This window comes from Ursus maritimus, unplaced genomic scaffold, assembly GCF_017311325.1.
Source record: "Ursus maritimus isolate PB19 unplaced genomic scaffold, ASM1731132v1 scaffold_3, whole genome shotgun sequence".
NCBI classification, from domain to species: Eukaryota; Metazoa; Chordata; class Mammalia; order Carnivora; family Ursidae; genus Ursus; species Ursus maritimus.
This window is the reverse complement of record NW_024425563.1, coordinates 60,311,713-60,338,414: the sequence shown is the minus strand read 5'-3', so window position 1 is coordinate 60,338,414 and position 26,702 is coordinate 60,311,713. Positions and strand designations below refer to the sequence as shown.

The 26,702-nt window shown below is 37.4% G+C and overlaps 1 long non-coding RNA gene across 2 annotated transcripts in view; it reads left to right on the top strand.

The window, feature by feature from the left end:
• The window catches only part of LOC103658827, a 41,206-nt gene extending 25,123 nt beyond the window's left edge, over positions 1-16,083 (top strand). Inside the window, exons 1-5 of one of the 2 annotated variants that reach the window (XR_567286.2) lie at positions 3,732-4,423; positions 6,650-6,777; positions 7,920-8,023; positions 14,055-14,094; positions 15,858-16,083. This is a non-coding gene — a long non-coding RNA (uncharacterized LOC103658827). Of the gene's footprint in view, positions 1-3,731; positions 4,424-6,649; positions 6,778-7,919; positions 8,024-14,054; positions 14,095-15,857 lie in introns of those variants that run through there. The other variant, XR_567285.2, reaches the window with a different exon arrangement.
• Positions 16,084-26,702: the final 10,619 nt, after the last annotated feature.

Sequence of the window (26,702 nt, the reverse complement as noted above, 5' to 3'; positions counted from 1 at the left end):
CTAATGGTTCCACTCTTATAAAATGGCCCTGGGAAAAGCACTGACAATCTTTTTCTCTCTGGATGTGGACCTGGACTTTGAATTTGGATTTGGGACCAGAACTATCCCGTCACCTAAATTTTTATTTTTTAAAGATTATATTTACTTATTTGAGAGAGAGAGAACACGAGAGAGAGAGAGGGAGAGAGAGAGAGAACACAGACGAGTGGTGGTTGGGGGGGAGCGGCAGAGGGAGAGGGCAAAGCAGACTCCCTGCTGAGAGGGAGCCCAACAAGGGGCTCCATCCCAGGACCCTCCATCTGAGGACCCTGGAGGCAGACGCATAACCAGCTGAGCCACCCAGGCACCCCCTGACCCCACCCCACCCCATCACCTAAATTTTGATCTCAAAGATTTCATGGTTTGCTTGTATAGTACCAAATCCAGCCCCACTCTTTAGGCACACATAGTTGCAGGATGAGTACAGCAGAGGGGTGTTACATTTTTTTGTGTGTTGTTATTTCCCAGCTACATACGAACAACAACAGCAAGTGCAAGTCTTAAATGGTGCCGTATGAATGTTTTGCAGAATGGGCTGCTCTTGGGTAATCCGTTTTTAAATGACCAGAAACCTAGTGGGAAGTTTTGGTCAATGCCCTCTAGTTCACCGCTGCATGGCATGCTTATTTTCATCATCTTCTAGTCTGACCTTTGAGCCGATAGAAACTGGCAGTAAAGATTAGATCTGTTTCCTGCTCATAAACACCCTTAACACACCATAGACGAAAGCAGATCCATGGTCAGGCGTTACAGCAGACGGCAAGCCTAAGTTGCCAGGAACTGTCTCTGAGTTAGGATTCCTGCAGTAAGGAAGCAATTAAGATAATTTTTGGTCAAATATTATATATGTATGATTACATTTTCAAATGATTAAATGATTTATCTTGAAATAGTTACTGTGAGTAAACACACACACACTTGGTAAAAACACTCAAATTGTACAAATGTGTTGAAATGAAAAAGTCTCCCACACATCCTACACCACTACCTTCCAACCCCACTCCTGCTGCAGAAGCAACCAGTGTTAATGGTTTCTGACTCATTTTCACAGAATTTTCCATATATGTAAAATATATAAGTGACATATTTGTAAAAATATATGAAACTAATTTTACATAAACAGAAATAATATTATGCACAATTTGTATGTGTATATATATGCATGTATATATAATGTGTATATATAGATATACGTATATAATGTGTGTGTGTGTGTGTGTGTTATATATATATATATATATATATATATATATATATATAGTGCTTTTTTTACTGAACATTTATTTTGGAGATTTTTTCCCATATCACTCTTGGGTTTATTTCACTATTTTTAACAGTGGTATAATACACATTTATTTACTTAATCAGGTTTGTATCAATGTATGTCCACATTTTACCTAATATTTGGCTTAATTTCTTAAATGAATACCCTCTACCTCCATTTTTGCCTACGTAAATGTGTTTCTCTGCAGAGTTGTTGAATGAAATTTCTTACCTTTAGAATTTCTTTAAAAAAAATATATTTTATTTATTTGAGAGAGAGAGCATGAGAGCACAAGTGGGTGGAGGGGCAGAGGGAGAAGCAGACTCCCGCTGAGCAGGGAGCCCTATGTTGGGCTCAGTTCTGGGACCCTGAGATCATGACCTTAGCTGAAAGCAGATGCTTAACCAACTGAGCCAACCAGGCACCCCTACCTTCAGAATTTTGATAGATAATATAGATAATGCCAAATAACCCCCCGAAGAGACTGTACCATTTTCACTGAAACCAGCAATGATCATAGTTCCTATTTTTCTATGCTTCACCAATACTGTTATCAATATTTTTCATCTTTGCATATTGAAAGGAAAAAAATGTACTTCGTTTCTGTTTCACAGTCCAATGTATATGATTTATCTTTTTTCTGTCTTGAGTCAGTGTTGCTATTTGCCCATTTTTCTAGTGGTTTGACAATTGTATATTAAGGCAATTAAAGCATATTTACATGTGTTGTAAATAAACTCTCCCAGTGTTTTATTCATCTTTTGACTTTGTTAATTAAATTTCTTGCTATGTGGAGATTAGTAATGTTTATGAAAGCAAGTCTATCAATTATTTCTTTTATAGGGTTCTGGAAAATGGAAAATAAAGGTGTGGAAGTGTGATAGAATGGCCTTGGAGTGCCTGGGTGGCCCAATTGGTTAAGCGTGTGACTCTTAGTTCCTGCTCAGGTCATGATCTCAAGGTCGTGAGATCAAGGCCTGTGTTGGGCTCTGAGCTCAGTGTGGAGTCTGGTTGAGATTGTGTCTCTCCCTCTCCATCTGCTCCTCCCCCTGCTTGTACTCTTCCTCTCTCTAAAATAAATAAATAAATCTAAAAAAAAAAAAAAAAGACCTTTCCATTTGTAGTTTTTTGTTTGTTTTTCCCCCTAAGTGCCCATTGTTTTCATAGCATAGTTCTGGTTTTATTTTGAAATATTTCATGTATTTGAAATGTATTTTCATATAAAGGATCTCAATTTTCCTCCACAAGTGACTCCACAAATGACTAATTTTCTCAGTATCACTACTGATGTAACCAGCCTTTTCCAGCTAATTTGTAAAGCCACCTTTATCATATACTAAATGATCACATACATTTTGACTCCAGTTTGGGATTCTGTCCCTTTGTTCCTGAAGCACTGTCATATTTTTTAAAAAAGATTTTATTTATTTATTTGACAGAGACAGTCAGCAAGGGAGGGAACACAAGCAGGGGGAGTGGGAGAGGAAGAAGCAGGCTCCCAGCGGAGTGGGAAGCCCGATACGGGGCTGGATCCCAGGACCCTGGGATCACGCCCTGAGCCGAAGGCAGACACTTAACAACTGAGCCATCCAGGTGCCCCTGAAGCACTGTCATATTTTAAAGTATATGTTTTAGCTGCGTGAAGGGCTAGCTCTCCATGACCACTTTTTCATGTTTATTACAGCTATTCTAGCATCCTTACACTTCCACACCTTTATTTTCCATTTTCCCCGTAGAATTCTTACCAAGTTGCAAAGTATACAATTACATTTGTACTTTTGTTGTTAATTACATTGAATTTATGAATTAATTCAGGGGGATCTGCTGTCTTTGCCATATCGTGTATTTATATCTAAGGACAAGATACATTTCTAGTTATGTATTCCTTATTAAAATTTTCAAGTTTTCTTTACCTAGGTCTTATTTCAGAATATGTTTATCCATTTATTTCTTCTATTTTACAGCTGTGATGCTTTTTTGAATGGTAACATTTCCTTTTTTTTGGTATTATATATGTGTGTTTGTTTAATATAGGAAAGTTACCAATTTTTGTGAACTAATTTTTTTTTAAGTATCCGCATTAGTAAGTCCTCTTATGGCTTTTGATAATTTTTCAGTTGATTATTTTGTGTTTTTCAGGTAAACAGAGCTGTCCTAGTGAAGGTACACACACACACACACACACACACACACACACACACATATACACACATAGATACATATATGTATAGGTATATATTTATGTATATAAATTACATAAATTATATAAATATATGCATCTGTGCATATATTTATGAATGTATGTGTATATATCCCCTATATATGTATATGGCACTCTTAATCTTATTTTTGAACAGATGATCTACCCATATGGTTCAAAAAATTGTGAAGTACGGAAGAGATACAAAAGAAAATACTAAAAACCTCCCTCCCATACGTATCTCTGGACCCCAAACTCCCCATGTGAGTTAACATATGTTATCAGTTCTTATTACTCGTTTCAGAATTCTGCGTATATACCGCTGAATGCAAAATGAACATACTTGTTTCTTACACAAATGATGGTGTGCTGTACGCACTGTTCTATACTTTATTTTGGGGGTCGAAGTGCATGGGTGAGGAACGTAAAGCTATAAGCCCGGATGTTTATGATTTCCTTTTTGGTAAAGAGATCTGTTTTCTTCAGTTCTTACGGTTTACCCTCTGTCATAGATGTCAGACATAAAGCCCTGGAGGTGGGACTGGAAGGCAAATCAGAGAGACAGAGGCCACAGAGCACTTTACTCCCCCCTTCTGACCTACCATGGCTGTTGGGCTAACCTGGTCTGCCTAGTGCCCTCTTCCCATTAGATTTTTTCCGCAGAGCTCCTCACTTCCCTGTAGGGCCAAAGCAGTGCTCTATCAACCATGCCCAGACAAATCTGGATCCAGTTGTGGGCTCAGCCATGTCAGTGTGCCAACCAGCAGAACAAGATGATCAATACTAGAAGATGAATGACTGCATTAGAACATTCTGAGAGCGGTCGCTAGCTCAGCTCCAAGTCTCTGCAGGATGCTACCACAGAGATTCAAAAGAATACCACACTACCCTAAGCTGTAAGACCCCCATCATATAGCATCGTAAGTTTTCTTTTACTTACAATATTCTTAGGAAATGATTGAGGAATAAATTTGGCTTTAATTTTTTTCCCATAACAAAAGAGTGTAGTTTTGCTTGGTGTCGAATAGTAGAATATTTCATATATAATGGAGTAACAAAGTTTTAGGAACACCAGATAAACAGTGGAATTGAATCCCGTACATGCAACGTTGTATGACTGAGAGTACAGTATCAGAATGGAAGCTTTAGAGGGAGAACGTGATGGTGTGATTTTTTTCTGCATAGTTTTTTTTTTTTAATGCATGCCTTTAAAAAAAACAGTTTTATGGAGATACAATTTATATGCATGTCATTTACAATTTAACATGCACAACCCAATGGTTTTCAGTGTATTTACATAATTGTGCAACCATTCACCAAATCAAATTTTAGAACATTTTTATCATCCTCCCAAAACTTACATACTTTGGCAGTCACTGTCCACCAGTGCCCTGAATTTCCCCTCTCTCCTGCTATTGCCCAGCCCTAGACAACCACTGATCTATCTTTATAGGTCTGCCAATTCTGGACATTTCTATATGTGGAATCATACAAAATATGGCCTTTTTTAAAAAAAGATTTTATTTATTTTGAGAGAAAGAGTGGGCGCGAGCAGGGGGGAAGGGTAGAGGGGGAGAGAGAATCTCAAGCAGACTCCAGGCCGAGTGCCATTGGCCATTCGTGACTGGCTTCTTTCATTTGCCTAATCTTCTAGAGGTTGGTGCGTGTTGTAGCATATATGAATGCTTCATTCCTTTTTGTCGACAAATATTTCCTCGTATGTATATGAATATATCACATTTTGTTTATCAGTTTTTGTACATTTGGGTTGTTTCAACTTTCAGGCCATTAAGAATAATGCTGTGATCAACGTTCATGTACAAGTCTTTGTGTGAACATATGTTTTCATATTTCTTTATTGTCTAGGAGTTGAATCGGTGGGTCATTCTATGTTTAACATCTCGAGGAACTACTGCCCTGTTTTCCAGAGTGTGTGTACCATTTTACATCCTCACCAGCTAGGCATGAGGATTCCAGTTCCTCCATGGCCTCACGAAAAGTTTATTGTCTTTTTTTTTTTTAAACTATAACCATCTTAGTGGTTGTGAAATGGTATCTCACTGTAGTTTTGATTTGCCTTTCCCCAGTGACAAATGATTTTGAACATCTTTTCATGTTCTTAGCCATTGGTATCTATTTTGGGGAGAAATGCCCATTAAAATTAAACCCCATTTTAATTAGGATGCTTGTCTTTTTTTATTAAGTTGTAAGAGTTCTTTATATTTTCTGGATCTGAGACCTTTATCAGTTTGACTTATAAATATTTTCTCCTATTCTGTGTTTCCTTTCTTCATGATGTGCAGCCAAAAAGTTTTTAAGTTTGATTAAGGCAAATTTATCTACTTTGCCTTTTGTCATTGTGCTATTGATGCTATTTATAGTTTTAGTTTAGAGTTAAACCTGTGAGTGAGTTCGAGTTAATTTTTCTGAATGTGTGTAGGGTGGTGTGAGGTAGGAATTTAGTTTCTTTCTTTTGGATGTGGGTGTCTGTTGTAACTTTAACATAGGTAAATGGTGCTCAGCGTGAAAGTGATTGCCTTTTTTGAGATCACCTGAGGTTTTTAATTCTCTCACTAATAGGATGACATAGGATTGACCTAAGATGGGTCAGTAGAAGATCAGCAGGGATAACACTTAGGCTTTATGTACCATTTTATATCCTGTATCAAATTCATTTATTAAAAAATGTTCTTAGAACAGGTTGTGGCTTGCTTATTTTGTAAAGTTACAGAAACTGGAATGCCACGGAAGGACTTAGAGCACAGCAGGAACAGAAACCTCTTCTTTCTAAGTCACTTCTTTGTTAGAATGCTTGGGAAAACTCATTTGGCCATTCCCGTATTGAGCCCAGAATTCAGAAAGTTTTATCCCCTCCAATGGCAGTAAGAAAACTTCATAGCAAGCAAGAGTAAAAGTGAAAGTAGGTGTTATTTTGACTGCTTTGGAAAGGTATGTTTATTTGGCAGTTCTTATCTTTGTTTTTCTCCTGGGTTTATGATACAAGCACTTAAATTCAATTGAAGGAATTAAGCCTTTTGCCATGGAGATTTAAAAGGGTCTAACTCTGTGCTCCCAGAAAGGACAATGAATCTTCTTAAAGGAAATGCATGTCTATGAAGTGAATTTTAGTATTTTTTTCCTTTCAGGTAAGAGCACCATCAGAACTGGGAATTGAAGTTGCCAAATTTTGAAAGAAAGAGGCCAGTAACATTTGGATGGTGCAAAATCAACTGTTGAAAAACAACCATACTAAATGAAGTTTAGTATGCAAAAGGTAAAGGTGGTCAGTACAAATGATCGGTGCCCTGGCCATTTAAAATAACTTCCATAGATAATATCTGGTGGAGCAATTCCACATAAATGGGTTTGTTTGAATATATCAAATTTACCTGCAGAGTCAATAGAATTCATTGAGTGTTCCATAAATCACTCCAGTCCAGTTGTCTGCGTGGATTCCGGATGACTATCCAGGGAACTCAAAGATACTGGACCAACAGCAGCAATCCATCATGAATCACTTCAGCCTTCAATTGCCTAACATTCAGTCTTAAATAGATATTCTCTCATTCTCCCTGTTATTGATCAGTAACTAACCCAGAAAGTTTTAGTCTGGTACTTCAACAGGCTTGGATAAACATATACATCTCTCTCTCATTTCTGAGATACATCTCTCAGATCATCATAAATACATACATCATACATACATCATACATCTCTACCTCCAATTATCTGATTTATTTTTCTTTTTTGTAGTTAGTCATGAAGTTTCCATCCTGCTTTTATATCCATTATAAGTACTGAGAGAGATTTTGCTCTGATTTATTCCTCTCTGGCTGTCAGAGGGGCTGGGTGAGGTGGAGCTGGTGATTATCCTCAGAACACTCGGGGAGGAGATGCAATTACGCCGGTTAGCGTGGACTTGGGCAGGCTGGCGCTACTGTCTTTCAGTGGGCGTTACTTTCAGATAGTAAGCCCTTTTGCAGGATGTTGACTTGTTCACTCAGGAAAAACAAAATCAGAGAAGTCCAGGAGCAGAATTAAATGTGATGAATCAGCACCATTTACAAGAAGTAGTGAAGCAAAAAACAAAAAATAATTTAGCAAAATGACTTTTGAAACGATTAAAATTAATTATAGCTTCTGGCAAAAGTATCACCCCAAGCCAAGGCGCCTCGCGTCTCCCCTCCTTCATCCAACTCAGCTTGCCAAGTATTTCCTCTTGAGCACCCCATTCTGCCCTGCCTTCCCTTCCCGAGCGATGCCCCGTGTCCCCCAGCTTGGCTGCCTGATGTTCTTGGAGGCACCCTCCACTTCTGGTTCAGCACCCTGCATTGGTCTCTAACAACCTAAGAGGTATGTCAACACTGCTCTGTGTGCTAACTCATTTTAGTATGCTTGCTTTCCTGTCACTCACAGTCTGGTTTTCTTCGCCATGACCTGAACCCGGGAAAGGCGAATTGGAGCCTGGAAGAGGGGAGGCGGTACCATAGCAAGTCCTCTGAAGAGTTACTTTAGGACAGGTGAGTTTTTGCCCTCCATGAAGCCCACCCTTCTTTGCCGATGAATAAGGCCAGCTCTACTTAGAGCTGAATAACACACCCTTGCTCAAAACACCTTCCTGAGAAATCAAGTAGCAGTCTCTCGAACAAAATCGATGTGAAGCTTTTGCTTTCATACAAATGAGTCTTTATAAGGGATTGTAGTAAGGTTCATGTGAACACAACACCCCTGCTCTTTCGGTGGAGTATTCGTGTCAGTAACTGTGCTGTCTCTTATCCCATGTTACTTTGTAATTCCAGATGACTTCGCAATAAGTGAGTTTTCTCTGACAACGTTTGGTAATTATATTAGTGATTAATGTCTCAAAGGATACAATTTTTGTGGGCAGGCCCAACATTACCATGACAGGTGTTGGCTCAAGACCTTTTAATGGATAATGGTGTTTTTCGGTGCATGCTGACCAGTGAAACATACAGCCATCAAATTATAGAATTGGAAAGAAGCTGATCTAGTTTCCTTTTTTTCCAAATGAGAAACACAAGCTTCAAGCCTTGACCAAGTAACAGAGCAAAGCAGGAACCAAATCTTAGCCCTCCCGGTTTGGAGCTCAAACACTAGTAATGGAATGGTAGGATTCTAGCTCTGCCTTCCTCGTCCACGGACCCTCCGTGCTAGCCATGCATCCGAATTGTCTTAGACAACCCTGCTTCTTTCTCTGGGGTAAGGAGGAGATGCGTGGGGATTGAGAGGGCTCTAAAAGTTCTGTAGCAAATGAGAATTGTGATTTTTTCCCCCCAGGAAGATTTGGGGAACCTGTATACATAGGAGAACAGGATTGGTTAGTGCAAAGGAATCTAGAATTCATAGTTTCCATTTCATTGGATCAAAAGATAATACATAGGGCTGTTGGGTGGCGCTATCAGTTAAACGTCTGCCTTCAGCTCGTATCATGATCTCAGGCTCCTGGGCCCCACCTCAGGCTCCCTGCTCAGTGGGGAGTCTTTCTCCCTCTGCCCTCCCTCCATCTCATGCTCCCTCTCCCTTGCTTGCTCGCTCTCTCAAATAAATAAAATCTTAAAAAAAATAATGTATAAGGAAAAACCTGGGACATAGTTGATTTCCTGAGGTTTTTTTTGTAGTTGTTGTTGTTTGTTCTGATTTGTTTTAAGGCTAATTCTGGTCTCATCTATCTAAATTTATCTCCCTAGGTAATTAGCCTTCTGTCATAAGGCTGATTCTGGTATACTCACAAGTCTAGTATCTTTCTTAGAAATTTGGGATTACTGTCATTGTGGAAACATTCTCTTAAAAATTAAGTAAGCAAATTTAATACTTTATTAATTTGGGAAAATATCATTTATTGGTCTCTAATAATTAGAAATGTGTTTATGTATAATTACATAACTATTGTTAAGTCTCATTCAATCATTGCAGATGAAGCTAAAGTCCCTTGTGACCACATCCATAATCACTTTTCAGAAATGACATCTATTATCAGTTTGGTGGGGATTCTTTCATAATTATATATATCTCTGCGAAAAACATGATATCATTTGCTCTCTCTCTCTCTCTTTTTTTTTTTAAAGATTTACTTGCTTATTTGAGAGAGAGAGAGAGCACTTGCAGGGAAGGGACAGAGGGAGAGGGGGAGAATCTTAAGCAGATTGTCTGTGGAGCAGGGAGCCCGAGGTGGGGCTCAGTCCCACAACCCTTGGATCATGACCTGAGCTGAAACCGAGAGTCAGAAGCTTAACTGAATGAGCCACCCAAGCACCCCCATTTGGTCTTCTTTTAAAATGTAGATTACAGCGTAATGTACATAATTTTTTGCTATTTGCTTTTCCTTTCTCCCCCCAACCATATGTCTTGGAGATTTCTCTGTGTTAGTAATGTAGTAGATACAGCATGGTTTATTTAACAACTCCTCTATTTATGGACCTTTAGGTTACTTCTGACTCTAAAACAATCGAATTGTAATTGACATACAGTATCCTAATAGTTTTCAGGTGTACCTCATAGCGATTTGATATTTCTACATACTATGAAATGAATCCCCGTAAGTCTTGTTACCGTCTGTTACCATATGAAGTTTACAATATTATGGACTATATTCCTTATGTTGCACATTACATCCCTGTGATTACTTACTTCATAACTGGAAGTTTGTACCTCTTAATCTCCTTCACCTATTTCACCTGACTCCCAAACCCTTCACTCTCTGCTCATCAATAATTTCCTGTATTTATGAGTCTGTTTCTATTTTGTTTTGTTTTTTTAAGATTTCACATATATGGTACTTGGCTTTCTCTGTCTGAATTCTGTCACTTGGCCTAATACCTCTAGGTCCACCCATATTGCAGCAGATGGCAAGATTTCTTTCTTTTTATGACTTAGTAATAGTCCTCTGTGTGTGTGTGGGGGGGGGGCGGGCACATACCACCTCTTCTTTATCCAATCATTTCTCAGTGGACTCTTTATTTACTTCCATATCTCAACTATTGTAAATAATGCAGTATCAAAGAGCTTACTGCTACTGTTTTCTTCTGGAAGTTTTATGGTTTCGGGTCTTAACGTTCAAGTTTTTATTTTAAATGTATTTTGTATATGGTACAAGATAGTGGTCCAGTTTCATTCTTTAGTATGTGGCTGTCCAGTTTTCCCAACACAATTTATTGAAGAGGCTGTCTTTTCCTTATTGTATATTCTTGCCTCCTTTGTTGTAGATTAATTGACTGCATATGTGCGGGTTTATTTCTGGGCTCTCTATTCTATTCCATTGATTTATATGTCTGTATCATGCTGTTTTGATTACTATAGCTTTGTAGTATAGTAGATTATTTCCAATTCTTAACAATTATAAATAATGTTGTAGTTCACATCCCATATAGGCCTTTCCCCCCCTTTTTTATAGTTTTATTTATTTTTAAAATTTCAATTCCAGTATAATTAACATAGTGTTATATTAGTTTAGATGTACAATATGGTGATTCAGCAATTCTATATGTTACTCAGTGCTCATCAACATAAGTGGCTCTGAATCCCCTTCACCTATTTCCAGCCCTTTCTGTTGCTATGCCCATGTGTTAGTATGGGAGTGCACAGAGTTGGCAGGTCCCACAGTCTGCAGCTCCCCCTCCCAGGTGGCCGGATTACGGAGACTGCATAAGAGAGTGCCAGTTTCCTTTCACTCTTAGCTATTCTTAGTACTTCAAAAATTTGTGAGTGGTGACAAATTTGTGTTGCTCGTAATACTAAACACATTTTTTTGCTATCCCACTGTTAATCTATAATGTTCACTGAAAGTTTTTAACAGAATAGGATATTCCTTATTAACTCCTGGTTTGCTAAGAGCTTTTCTTGTTTTGTGTGAAGGGACATTGAAACATATTGAATTCTTTTTTTCTTCATCAACTTCTAGGATAAAAAGAATTTATTCTTCAAATTTTTAATGTCGATGTTACAGGAACACATTTTCTCATACTAAACCATTTTTCTGTTCTTTGAATAGACTGTAGTTATGACATATTATTTTGTTTATATGTTGCTGTATTTAGTTTGCTAATATTTTATTCAGGATTTTTGAATCTACGTTCATAAAATTCTTCTCTTACGTAGTCCTTGTCTGATTTTGATTCCAGTGTTAGGAAAGCCTTAACAAATGAAGTTTTGGGTGGCTTTTTTCCATTTTTATGTAATTTGGAACAATTACATAAGGTAAGGATTAATTTTTTCTTGTCGGTTTAGTAAAACTAATGAAAATATGAGATTTTGTTTTTGTTCATCCTTTCTCCTATTTTTCTTTTGAAGATTTAATAACCCTTTCAAAATTCAAAACTCTTATTTTTGAGTGTTCTATTACCTGTGTTAATTAGACCAGATTTTCCCATTCTTGGTTTGTTGCTTCTCTCATCGTTTTGGCTTTCCCTGAATGATTGGAAATTCTTGGTTGGAGAATTCTCTTCTTCTTTGAGGTGCGCTGTTAGGCTATCTATTAGTTCTAGCACGATTTTAGTAGAGCAGGGACAATGACTGGGTAGAGGTTAGGAGATTTGAAAACCTTCACTGCATGCATTTTAATTTTTATTTTTGCAATGTGGTGCCAGGATGCCATTGACCTAAGAAGTTAGTCAGGTGTGACTTCACATGTGCCTTTCTTGCTGTGCCATAGAAATTAAATTTGTGAAACTGAGAGCCAGTGGTGATGATGGGAGATGAGACAGGGGAAGAGAGAATGGCAGTTTGTGAGACTCCATAGATTAATTTTTTCTTACAGTCTATCCATATCCCCAAGTTGTTGTGCTTTATTACATAAGAGGTTACGAACCGTCAATTAGAAGTAAGGCTTTTGACTAAGTCAAAAGTGGCTAAGCAATCAGAGCAGGAAAAAATAGAAGTTAATTTAAGGAATGGTAATAACAGGTATTGATTAATTTATGGGAAACTCATCTCAGAAAGTGCTATATGTAAATTGATAGATTTTGGGGTACAGTTTGGTGATATGTATCAAATCATTCAATCTGTGAATAGGCCAGGAAGTCTATGTCTAAACACTTATTTGAAGGAAATAATCAGAAAAATGCTCAAAGGTGAATTCTGAAAATGTTTATTAAAGCATTATTAAGAAGAGTTAATAAAATTAAAACAGCCTAAAAACCCAAAGTTAGGGACATGATTAAATCAGAGTTTTTCCAGGTACATACCCTAGAAATTGAGTAAGTCAGAACCTTAATAGGATTTTACCAAATAAAAATCCAGTTGCTTATTTTGTTTTGTAAATGCATCATAAAATATTGTACTTTTGAAAGTTCATGATTTGAATTAGCATACTGAACACTCTAAGAAGTCCTGCAATTAAGACTTTTACAACTGTTTTAACTTTGTTTGATCCACAACACTCTCTCCTTCCCTTCTTATAATTTGGAACATCTTAAAAGACCTTCAGAAAGTTGTTTGGAAAACAGTGTTAAGAAATTTTTGTTAGATTCATTCAGTAAAAAGACTACTCACTAATAAAGAATTTAATGAGGCATGTTTATTAACATAGAAAGTTCTAGTAATATATATATATATAATCATGTTACTAACTTTATATATGTATGTATTGTATATAAGCACTATATATGTATGTATGTTGTATAGCACATATAACATATATCTTAGGGAAAAGGAAGCATATATAGAATGATACATCATGTAAAATATTTCCATGTGACAAATTCATAAGAACATTCTGGAACAATATATATTAAAAGGTTAAAAAAAGGTTAATGTGGTAAAGAAATTATGAATGATTTTATTTTATATTTATGTTTAAATTTAAAAATTTTGCACAAGAGAGATACTGATTTGTAGCCAGAACAAAAGAGTTCCATTAAAAATCCTATGGAAGTTTGGAGGTAATTTTCTTCAAGGGCCCAAAATTTCATTATAAAGAGAGTTTAAAAAATATTTTTGATTGATGTTTGCATTACTAGAGTAATAAGTAATGACATCTTTGAGTAGATATACTATAGTTAAAGTAGACTACCCTTAATTATATGTAAAATGTTGATTTTTAGAAATTCCAACAAGCACTGTAGTGATTTTTTTTTTACCCCAAGCATACTTGAATAATTAATTAATCTCCACATTCAGAATTAATGGTTAATAAAAACTTGTAGTACTCAATAATACACATCAGTTGACTTTGGCTTTGGATAAAAAGAAAAAATTCTTCAAGTTTAAGTAAGTTATATTATCAATTAAAACAATTAAAATGCCGTCATTAGCATCACTTCCTTCTTCAGTTAGTTGACAAGTCTGAGTGAACTTGGTTTTGTTCGAACTGCACAGCCAATGGCCCTGACGGCAGTGAAATGGTTTTTCGGCTTTCTCACAACTTTGTACTTTGATTTTATCCTTCTGTACTTTCAGCCAAATCCTTCTCTTTTCATATTCCTCAAAGTTTATCCCATATCGGAGTCCTTTGAAGTCAAAGGCAAAACAAGATTTGGATAACTTGCTTTTTCCACATCTGACTTTCGTTTTTAAGACTTTTTTTTCTCTGTCCAGATGAGTTTTGCTAAGGACCAGATGTATTTTCAAGGCTCAGGTAGGTACGCACCCCAGCACACAGCTACTGGTGGTTTTAGTGATTTTCTGTGATGAAAGAACAGGAGGCGGGCGCCTGGGTGGCTCAGTCAGCTGAGCTGCTGACTTCTGCTCAGGTCATGATCTCAGGGTCCCGGGATCCAGTCGTGGGGCTCTCTGCTCAGCAGGGAGTCTGCTTCTCACTCTCTCTCTGTGCTCTCCCTCTCTCAAATAAATAAGTAAAATCTTAAAAAAAAGACTAGGAGGGATGGAGATATATATATTATATATGTATATTATCTATATAGGTGTATCTCCATAAATATAATACATTTTCTCTAAGGTTAACAGAAGAAAAGCCATCATAAGTATGTTTGCTGCAGAAAACCTATATGCCAAGAAAGGCAAAGACCCCTTCCCAGAGCTATGCATTCTTTCTTAGGATTACTTAACCTTTTTTTTTTTTTTTTTTTTTTTTTTTTTAAGCAGGGACGCGGGTTTATTAAACTATTTTGTCACTGTGATCATTTGTCATTTTGTTTTTATTCTCAGGTAATTTCATTTTAATCTATAGAGAGTTAATAAATACCTATTAACAACTATTTTATTATTTGTGCATTTGTGAGGATTATTTATTACTGACTTTGAGAAGACCTTAGTTGCAGTATGAAGAACTTTGAAATTAATATACATTGCAAATGAAAATAAATTGGATATAATTAAGTGACTTGGAATCCTGCCCGCTCTGTTCTCATAATTCTTTCTCACCATACTTACCTCTCTTCCTTCATTAGAATGAAAAAGATTTTCTTTTGCATTTTTCATTCATGTCACTAAAGAGATTTCCTAATGTCTGTGTCAGTTCTATTGCTCTCCAGAAATCTTTGGCCTATTTGGAGACTGTGTTTTGGAATTAATACTGCCATTTGTTACAAGTTTTTAAAAATGGTGATGCAGATGGTTTGAGTGGGCAAACATTTATCCATCAAACACACAAGACTTCCACAAATTGCATTAAAATTAGCCAGGGTTTTATCCAATCCAAAATTATTACTGATTTTCTTCCAGTAGAGTTTAGAATTTTTTTTCTCTTAGAGAGAGAGAGTGCATGTGCGCATATGTGAGCCAGGGGGAGGCAGAGAGAGGAGCAGAGGAAGAATCTCAAGCAGACTCCCTCTGAGCATGGGGCCTGACACAGGGCTCTATCTCCAGACCCTGAGAGCATGACCTGAAATCAAGAGTCTGGATGCTTAGGGGCACCTGGGTGGCTCAGTTAAGTGTCTGACTTCGGCTCAGGTTATCTTGGGGTCCTGGGATCAAGGCCCTATGTTGGCCTACTGCCTCTGGCTCTTCATCCTGCCTGGGACCCCCTGCATTCGCCAGCGTGAGGCCCCAAGCTCAGCAAGGAGTCTGCTTGTCCCTCTTCCTCTCCCTCTGCCCCTCCCCCCACTTTTGCTCTCTCTCGCAAATAAATACAAGAGTTGGCTGCTTGACTGAGCCACCCAGATGCCCATAGAATAAAAAATTTTATGCAAAATATTCAAAACTTGATATTTAAAGTGATTTTTTATTATGCCGATCCAAGAGATTGTCTAGGTGATAAACAGTAATATTCTGGTAACTTGTAAGTTTTCCTTTTGAGTGTGATAGTTCTGTCATTCCCGTATGATTATTTGCACAGATACCCTCTATGTATGCGCCAAAAATCAAAATGTTCTACATGAGAAAGTTTTCAATTGATGCCTTAATTGCATCATATTCATTACTCATTTCTTTTTATTTTAGTACAAATCAAGATAATTCTACCCTTTGAGAGGACTTAAAAATTCAAGTTACAAGACTTTTGGAACGATGCACAGGAAACTGTAAACAGTGTATACCTCTGTGGAGTAAAACTGCAGGGTTGTTTTGGGTAAAAGGGACTTTTGATTTTTGCTTTTTACCCTCTGAACAGCTCGAGATTTTTACTGTGAGCATTTTACCATTATAATGAAATAAATTAAAAAGTGATCCTGGTGTGCTTTTGAATTATTCCAGAGAAGAGAAAACATCATATGCACTTACCCTTTATTGGCTTGCAAGACACTAGGCATAATTATATTTTAATTTTAGTAGTTGCCATTCGGGACAGGTTTACAGAAATGTGGTTGTGAATAGGGGAAAGTTCTTTTATGAAGACATACGTGGATTTCATATCAAAAGATTTCTCTTCCATTCCCATTTCCATATAGTAATGGAAATTTTTAGGGGTTGTGTCAGATATAGCTTATGCCCCACTCATTATAAATGATGTTACCATTTAATATTTATAACTTTTCTGGTATCCTCTCCCCTCTGAGTTCTTAGCTGAGATCCCTATAAGAGAGAGATTAACAAGGGAAAAACAAGTTTATTAACATGTCCAACTCATGTATACATGAGAGATGCCCAGGAAAAAATGAGGAACTCATAGAATTCAGGCTTAAATACTATCTTAGTAGAGAAAGAGGAAAAGGGCATAGGCCTTTTAAGGGAGAAAAGTGATTTTAGGAAAGATGAATGTGCCTTCAAAAAAATAGATGGGAAGTATGATAGTATGTGATGGTTTTCTGGGTGTGGTATGGACTTCTAGTCTTCTCTCCTGTGGTAAGAGTCAGTCCTTCATGGTTGATGAAACTCCTGGGGAGATCTATGACTAATAGAGTTCCTTTTGGAGAATCTGTCTTTAGATAAGGGGAGTTCAGAGAGAGCCTCTGTCTGCCTTTGCTGTTTTTCAAGTGCTTACAGTTGAAAAGAATCAATATACCAAAGTGGCATATTTTGGGGTGGTATATTGAGCTACCTTCGACTGCCCTAGAGAATAACCATGATTACTTCCCAATTACATGACTTACTATCCTTTACTAGAGGCTACCTTCAAAGATCAACAGGATCTTGAATAGAGCTAACTGTGGCTCTCTAGTAAACAAAACCTATATACCAAGGATTTTTCACCCTTGTATTTAATGTTAGTTTTCTCCTAGATCCAGGAATCAAATTTTAACCAAAATATAGCATAGGGAATATTTTTAATGGTTTTTGAAAGAGTTGGTGTGTCTAGATTAATTAATGTAATACATAAGTAAATATAAAAGCCAGTAGGAAGAAAAATTTTAAAATAAACTTCATTCAAAAATTCTTTCTAATATGTAAGAGATAGTTCCTAAGCATTTGCTATTGAATTAGATTTTTAAAAATTCACATGAATTTTCAATTACTATTACAAACGTATTCTTCTTGATGTCTGGTCTCTAAATTTAGAAAACCATCAGTGTTGGATCTAAGTTCACATTCATTAAAAAAAGCTTCAGAGCAGAAGATTAATAGCATTAATAGAGAACACTTTCACTGCAAGGGCAGTGCAATCACCGGGTAGACTCCAGGTCATATTAGTATTTGATCATCATCAAAGCCTTACGTCAGTGTTCTCGTCTTCTTGCCTTGTTATTGACATGACTATACCAGGAGCACAATGTTATCCACAAAGTGCTTTATCTCCCTTCCTTCCTTCCTTCCTTCCTTCCTTCCTTCCTTCCTTCCTTCCTTCTTTCCTCTTCCTCCCTTCCTCCCCCCCTTCCTCCCTTCCTTCCTTCCTTCCTTCCTTCCTTCCTTCCTTCCTTCCTTCCTTTCAGAGTTATATCTGTGGTGGAGGAAAGAACTATGTCTTTGAATTCGTCTGTCGGATATTGTTGCAGTATTAAATGCAATGGCACCACGCATCTAACCAAAACTTTTAAGAAAAATGAGTATTTCTCAATCAAGGGATATAACCAGTTCTATGAAAGTGTCATGTTATGCTTTTTTTTTTTTTGTAGCTCATGTTAGATTTCAGAAGTCTTTCCATATTTGAATTATTTTTCCGTTTTCTCATTTAGAAAGTACATGAGAAATAGGTCACATTTTAAAATATGAAAGATATGCAAAACCTGTATTTCACATTTGAATGAAAGAGTAGTTAAAAATTATGTACATTTACTTTGGTGCTGGTATTAAAAATATGATTATTGATATGCATGATAATTATCTGTTCTTATAGGCTTTGTGTTTGATTTCCAAAAAATACTAGGGGCACAGTATAAATGAAGTTATGAATTATCTAATTAATGAAGGCAAAAACCTTATAGTCATACTTAAAATGGCCCTGAATGAATATAAATGGAGTTTCTCCATTATAGGTAAAGTTTAACCACCACCTCTGGACTTCCTCCCTTTTTTGCCTGCTTCTCAAGGCAGCTATTATCTTGAACTTGCTGTATTTCCTTCCAGACCTTTTTATTCTCTATTCAGAGCTGTAATTTGGAGTCTCAGACGCCTTAAAAGAGGTCGGTTTGTAATCACTTTTCACTAACATTGTTACCTGTCTAGATTTTACCTGGAAATTATTTTTCTCTGAAACAATAAAATCTTTTTCAGTATGCTGGGCCTTTGCCATTAAAAATACGTTCTTCAGAAGAAATAGAAACTTGAAAGTTATAATTGCAATAATTTCCTTCTTCTGTAAACAAAACCAAAAGCATACTTACTTGCTGAATTGTAGACTCAGTTTCTAGCGTAAAACTTGTATAAGTCTATTTTTAGAAAATTTGGATATCTTCTCTTTTGACAACAGATGATACATGGATTCTTCTCCTCACTGTTATTTTTTTTATGTAATACTCTATAATTTTATAAGGTAATTCAGAAAGAGGTTTTAAGATCATAGCTTTTCTAAGAACACACAAACACGCACAGACACCCACACACACCCTTGACTGCCAATAATAAATGGCTTGGGAAAAATGATTTAAACCCTTTTGTAACAAACAAGCTTGATGTGAGGATTTTCCCACCAAAAATATTTCTTCTCTTTCTGTATCCCCTCTTTTCCAATACCCAGATCTTTTACATATCACAGAAAAAGATTTCATTAGGTACCATCGATATGGCCAAGATACTAAGGGGAGAGATGAAGAAGAGAAACCAAATTATCCAAATACTAGTATTTTGGAAAGCAGAATACAAGCAACCATTTTTTTAAAGAATATGTATACATGTGTATTTAAAAGGTATTGCTATGCATATAAATACTAAGGAAATATGGCCTATCCCATGAAAAAAGGTTTGACCCAGTAGTCCATATTTAGAATGGTGCAGCCCATTGGATCATGTGTCTAACAACCAAGGATAATTACCTCTGGTTGCTTAGCTGTAATGATAACATCTTGTCTTCTATTATGGCTTTTATGGTTTACATAGTTATGTCTCATATAACATAATAAAATAGCTTTAGTCTCCTTTTCAAAAATGAGAAAAACAGAGACTCTGGGAGATTAGATGTGTTCTGTGGGGTCACTCACCAAGCAAATGGCAGGGCCACACCCAAACACTAGACTTGTCTAAATCCAAACCTTTTGCTTTTTCCTCTTGCAATAAAAAGTGCAAAGTCCCCATTAATGATGTGGCAGGTAAATTATTGGCAAGGTCTCTGATTCCTGAGATGTGTGTTCTCAACCCTGTTACCTTTCTCTTCTGGGCCACGGTTAGTTACTGGTTGGTTTCAGGTGCTCCTGCACTGCCCTGCCTGCAGAAGTAGGAATTCAGTCCTGGCTTTACTTCTGGAGCGAGAGGTAGGCCATGAAGTCCACTCAAGGTGTCAGTTCCTGGATTTATGTGGAGGGGAAAGAAAATGGTCCATGTGATTAGGGCTTTTTCAAATCCGTACTGTATAGAATGCAGTGACTCAGAATTCCAGCCTATTTCCAACCCTTGTTTTATGGGTTGGGAGAATTCCATCACTCTTGTTTTTACTATTACCTGAGAAGACAACTGGTTCTGGAAGTGGGAGGCTGAGGGTTGAAAGATGGAGATCCTTTATATGAGACGCAGTGCAGTGCAGCTGTTCGGAGCTGACTCTGGACTCTGGGTCTACTACTGGCTCTGCTGCCTGCTCTCTAGCCCCGTGACCCTGAAGTTACCTAATGTCTCATTTTCCCATCTGTAAGATGGAGATCATAATCATAATCTCATAAGGCCATTGTCAAGAATAGATGAGCAGTATCTGTGAAGGACATACAAAGGTACTTGACACATAAGTGCTACGTAAATAGGATATCACTTGGCATTGAACTTTTTTTGCAATTGGACAAGTGGCATAGCGTATCTTTATGATGCCTAAAAATAATGTTTGACAAGTACAGTGAGAGCACCTTTATGTTAAATACACTTGGATTATTGCTGGAACAGGATTATCGCATGTAAATCAGACCCAAGTACATGCACGCATCAGTGAATATACCTAATGGAAATCATTTTGCAGTGGCTGAAAGGGTGCAACGAGGTGTTGGGTGAATGATTTACAAGTAGTTAAGAGAAAACCTCTCTAATTCAATTAATCAATCAGGAAGTATGTGTTGCTTATGACTTTCAAAGCATTGTTAATTTCTCTTGTTAAACTCACATGCCGGAAGATTCAAATGGGGACACTATGTCGCTGGTGATCTACAGAGTCCTGTAAAAGTCTAAATGAAGGGGTGGAGCTGTAAAAAATTACATTTTTTTTAAAAGGAACTTCTAGCTCTGTATCCTGTTTCCTCCCTCATCTGAGGACCACCTGAGGGGCAGCACTCCGCAGTCACCACGCGGCTGGGAAAGGACGCGGGCTGGCTTCAGCCCTATCTGAGTTTGAACTCAGCTCTGCTACATGCAAGATGTGTCGGTTTAGATACTTAACCTTCCTCACTTTGTCTCCTTATCTGCAGAAGAATCAGGAGGATAATACCTACTCCATAGGATTCCTTTATGAATCGGATAAACTCGTGAAGCACCTAGATCTGTGTACCATATAGTTTAGCTCTTTGAAATGAATTGCTCGGTGTCCCACTCTGAAAGCTATTTCTGTGCTATTTCCAAGACAGAAACCTGGGAATCATCTTCTATTTATTTTTCACTCCTTAATCACCTCTACATTTGTTTTGCTAGGGTCTTGCTAGGGATACCTCCCTAATCCATCTTACAAGCAGCTGCCATTTCTGCTCCCATTATTCCTTGTTGGGGCTTGTCAATAATCTCTTGATCTCCCTTCTAACAAATGAATATTGTGAGTACTTTAACTCATTCAGGGGGCAAGGGTTGTGTTTACTTATTTTTTTATGTTTGTAACCTTAATGCCATCCCAGTACCTAACACATACTAGGTACTAAATGTATGCGTGTGCACACTTTTTACAAAATGAATACACTTTTTATAAAGTGAACAGAAGAATGAACTTCCACTGACATTACTCTCCACAGTGTACAACTGATCACATTACTCCCTGGTTTTAACCTTTCGGTGGTTTCCCATTCCTATTAGTTGAGGTTCCCCAGAGAAATAATGACACATTAAGTATCAAATCATTGCTCAGAGGCTAATATCACACTCCTAGCATGGGGTGTAAGGCCTTTCCTGATTTGGTCCCCAGCTCTTCAGCTGCGTCCACTGCCATTCTGAACCACTCACGGTGCCACTCGTGAGCCACGCATGGTTACCCTCTGAAACGACCCCTCAGGTTTCCTCCACATGCGTTTGTTTTTTTGGACAGGTTCTTAACAGGCTAATACTGTTGAACATATTCATGGCAAAATGAATTAGTGAGTTGATAATTTTTTAAAAATTGCACAGAAAATCTTATTTTCATTATTATGCTTTTCTAAAATGTTTTCTCTTTTTAGAACCCAGAACACAATTTGAGTTGTCAATATTACGAAGAACCACCCATTCCAAACTTCATGGAGTTTGAAAATCTCACCAATGGAGTCTGTCCTTTAAGTATCCAGAAACTTCTATCCTATTACAACATCACCTCTGACGATAAACATACTGGTATAGGCTGGTCTGTTAAAGAGAATAAAATTTCACAGGAGTGAGGAGAGCCTTATTTTCATGAATAATAAGAAAATTGCCATTTTCACAAATTTTTTGGCCGATGTGCTAGCAGCTTATGAACAGTAGGACGGCACAGGAGAAAATTCCCAAGTCTAGCAATAGGGAAATTATATAAATATGCAATTCAGCATTTATTTACCAAAAGATAGGTATGGGGAAGCCATCACACCGATATATTTAAAATGAACCCAGGATATTGAATAAATTGGTTAATCGTTTCATGCTTCATTCTTACTATTTCTATGCTGTTTCAATTCTTACATTTTTGTACATTCACTAATGTAAAATTGGGGCTATCTTTCTATTCTCGCCAAAAAATGTGCAAATACTATAATGTATAAAGCCCCATTCCACTTTAGAGATTAAGTGATCCAGAGTTTATACTTAGGTGAACATTGGAAATATTTCTGTGAAGATGCCCTACATTCCTGACACTATACAATAGGATGAAAAGGCATGATAACCAAAAAGGACTTTTTTGGCAACTGCAAGTAGGAGCTGGACAACAATTTCTTGTATTCTGTTGTGTGCTGCTGTGACACAAATTCAGACATTTCTCAGAAATTCACACTGCAGATGGATTAATATTAAAAGAGATGACCCTATTCGTTTTGCCAAGGGTAAGCTTCATGAGGTGTAAAAAAGAGAATTTCCTCCCTTCAACTATTGACTCCTTCTAAGGTGAACTTTGTTGAATCGTCTCAAATCATGTAGTTTCCTAAAGGGTGATTCGTTACTGTGAAAGCGTCTCAGTCCTCGTACTTTGGGGGGCAGCACCGAAAGGGGCAGCATGTGTGCTCATTAATACAGGACTCGGAGTAAGGTGACCAAGTTCAAAATCAGGGCAAGTTATCCAACGTCGAAGACTGCATTTCCTCGGCTTGATTCAGTATTTACTATGACCAGTGTCATTACTCTGTCATGAGCTTTAATGAAATAATCTATGTCAGCTGGCACTGACTAAGTGTACAAGTGTTGCCTGATTAATTGATTTTGTTTGGCTTTCTATTGCTTTTGCTTCTATTAACAAGCATTTTGGGCAAAAAGTCAGAGCCTAATTTTTGTAAAATTGGGGGACACTGGCAGATTGACGAGCTATGCCTTTCTTTCCAGAGATCAACAGCTCGATAAAGTCTGTTGTATGTATAACTTACTTTTGGTTTGCTTGTACGGTGTCGCTTGCCCAGCCTCCTCCTGTCTTGTCTCCTGTCAGCAGTGGCGTTTGACATGTTTGGCTAGGCGATTCAAGAAGTGAGAGGCCAGGCATGGTGCTCTTCAGTGTTTCTCTCCTTAATCCCCAAAGTCCATCTTCTCTATCAGCTCTGTCTTGCTCCAGGTTCACGCATGTACAGGACATTGATGACGAGGCAGTGCCAGCCCACGCTGCGCTTCAGACGAGTGTGTTTATCGGCAGACAGGCTGGCAGCCAGACCCAGGTACACACATGCCACGTCTGCATGGCAGCAAACAGCCTCCGACCTGGGCAGGGGCATCCAGGAGCTGTCCTCCCGGTGTCCTACCCAGGCTGCCGGCGCGAAGTCCAAACTTAGTGCTGCTGTTCTTTTTGCTCTCCCTGGAAATTACATCTCCCATAGCCTTTGTTCTGGTCCTGATACTACTATCACCAATCGTTCTGTCTTGGTGTGTTCCTCTTCGGGAGCAAGCTAATGCTAGTAGTTTTTGGTCCATTAATCAATTAACTATCCTAAATAATTTATTAATGTATATAATTTAAACAGCATGGATTTGTGAAGGCATAAAGGGAAGAGAATTATTCAGAATTATTTACTTTCCAAGTGTACAGCATGGAATACTTCCACTTTTTTTTAGATTTTCTAATGTGTTAAAATATAATGTTGATTTGGTCAAAAACACACAAAAATGATGATAAAGAAACTGACTTATCAAAACAATTGAAATGATCCAGGTATGGACAGCTGATACTAGGTTCAAAGATAAGTTTATAAGGGCAACAAAAAATTGAAGTCCCATTAAAATATTATTCAAAAGTCAAATTTTTACTTCTTTGCCCATTTTCATATACGGACTGGCAATACGAGGTTGATGGCATTTACTGGGTTGAGGAACCTCAGAAATCTTTAAGATGGGACACCTGCCTGATATTATAATACATAAATGTGTCAAATTGACATGTTGGACACCTTAGATTTTACACAGTTATATGTCAAATATATTTCAGTATAAAAAAAGATCAGACATAAAAAGTTATAAACTGAGGTAAGGTGATATTTCTGGTAATTAATGTTTATAGATGTGTTTACTTATTATAAATATGTTACTTTAGTAGTGATAAGGGGACTAAGTATTTTTTGAATTCTCAAATAGTTACTATCTTACAATTTATGGTTTACCTAAATTCTAACTTTTTCTCTGAACTTTCATTGGGGCTAATTTGATTACTTTAGTCAACGCTTGGAAGGAAACTGCACTGAATTAAATCTGAGAGCTTTTTCCTGCTTGCTACATTCCTCATCTTCTGTTGGAAAATGAAAAGCACGTTTTTTGTACTTGTGTATTAATCTGTTCCTCCTGTAATCTGTTCCCAGAGCAACTTCATGATTCTATATGGAGTTTCCTCCTTAGTATCTTCCTCCTATGCCACAGGAAGGGGGCATGCAACCAAGCAAAATAATCAAAGGCCTTCTTGTGACTTTTTTAGATTACAGTTACAGGAAAAGATTCCTTTAATCTTGGGTTGTGAAGTTAAGGAAGGAGACAGGGCCTGGACTCGTTGGGGGCAATGATTCTAGCTTTTTATCCTTACAGATACTTACATGGTGATTAGTATGTGACAGCCATTTTTCTAAATACTGTGTGTACTTTTCAACATATACGGTATTAACTCAAAATGAGTGATAGAATTAAATGCAAACCTAATTTTTAAAATTCTAAACAAAAAGTTACAGAAATAACTTTGTGAATTTCAGGAAGGCAATGATTTCTCAGATAGAATGCCAAAAATACTATCATCTATCTATCTATATCATCTATCATCTATCAACAAATTGGACTGTCAAAATTTAAAAATTCTGCTCTGTTATAAATGTTCTAAATAAACGAAGACACGTAAGAAATTGAAAACTAAAGCCGTAAGAGTTGGAGGAAATATTTGCCAGTCACACACCTGATACGATGCTTGTATACAAATAATACATAAACGACACAACACATAAATAACAAAAAATTTTTTAAATGGCAAAAGGTTAGGATGAACGACTTCACCAGAGAAGACATGCAGACAGCAGAGAAGCATGTGAAGAGATGCTCAGTATCCTCACTCACCTAACCAACCACATGGATATATCACCACAAAGTATATCACCATTAGTTTTTAAATAAAGTAACAACTGCAAGGACTGGCCAGGATGCAGAACAACTAGAACTTTCTTTCTTTCTTTCTTTCTTTCTTTCTTTCTTTTTTAAGATTTTATTTTATTTATTTGACAGAGAGAGAGACAGCCAGCGAGAGAGGGAACACAAGCAGAGGGAGTGGGAGAGGAAGAAGCAGGCTCATAGCGGAGGAGCCTGACGTGGGGCTCGATCCCAGAACGCCGGGATCACGCCCTGAGCCGAAGGCAGATGCTTAACCGCTGTGCCACCCAGGCGCCCCACAACTGGAACTTTCATATATTAATGATACCAGTGTGAAATGGCACAGCTAGTTTGGAGAACCATTTGGCAGTTTCTCATACAGGAAAACATGTACCTACCTTACGACCCAACAATCCAACTTGGCATTACTCAAGTGAAATGAAAGCTTATGTCTATGCAAAAGCCAGTAGGCATGTGTCTTTAATAACTTTATTTGGAGTCCCTAGACCTGGAAAAAGTCCTGTCCTTCCACTGGTGAAGACGAAAGTAAAATGTGGTACACCCATCCAATGGAATACTGCTCAGCAATAAAAAGGGTAAAGAGCTAATTCATGCAATAAAATAGGTAAATCAAAATGCATTATACTAGGTGGAAGAAGTCAGATTCAAAGGCTACATACTGTTGGATTCCATTTATATGACATTCTTGGAGTAGCCATTGTATTGAAACAGGGAACAGAGGTGGGGAATGATTGACATTAAAAGGAAAGAGGTGACTTCGGGGGAGGAGGTGACAGAACTGGTCTGTGTCTTGATTGTGGTGGTGAGTCTGTGTGGTTAGTTTATCAACATTCACAGAACTGGATACTTGAAGGGTAAATTGCATTGTATATAAATTATATGTTAATTTTTAAACTAAAGGAAAAAAGAAGAGGACATTGGCTTCTCTCAGGATTCATATCCATACAATGAAATCTCAGGTGGTTAGGTGTCTTGGCTCTGCAAGGTATGGCCGGGAGGGTGGCTTTTGGGGGTGCTGCTGTTATCTTTGTTGGACACAGTGCTGTGAAAGAAGGAGTCGCTTTGTACCCAAATGTGACTCTATGCGTATGGTTTATTTTGTTTATGCATGGTATATTTGACATTAAAAGTGTATAAAAGCAAAAAACTAAGAAAAAAAAATCAAACCTGAAAGCAACCAAAATTTTGTCTCAAACTATGAAATATATACGCCAAATCTAGTGAAATATGGATGGAATCAAGGGAACAGTGCAAGAGAAAACACCTATATCTATGGATTTTGAGTGACACAGAGAATTCTGTACAAACAGTAGCAACTGATACAAACTGATTTCTCACCTGAAAATACAAAATCAA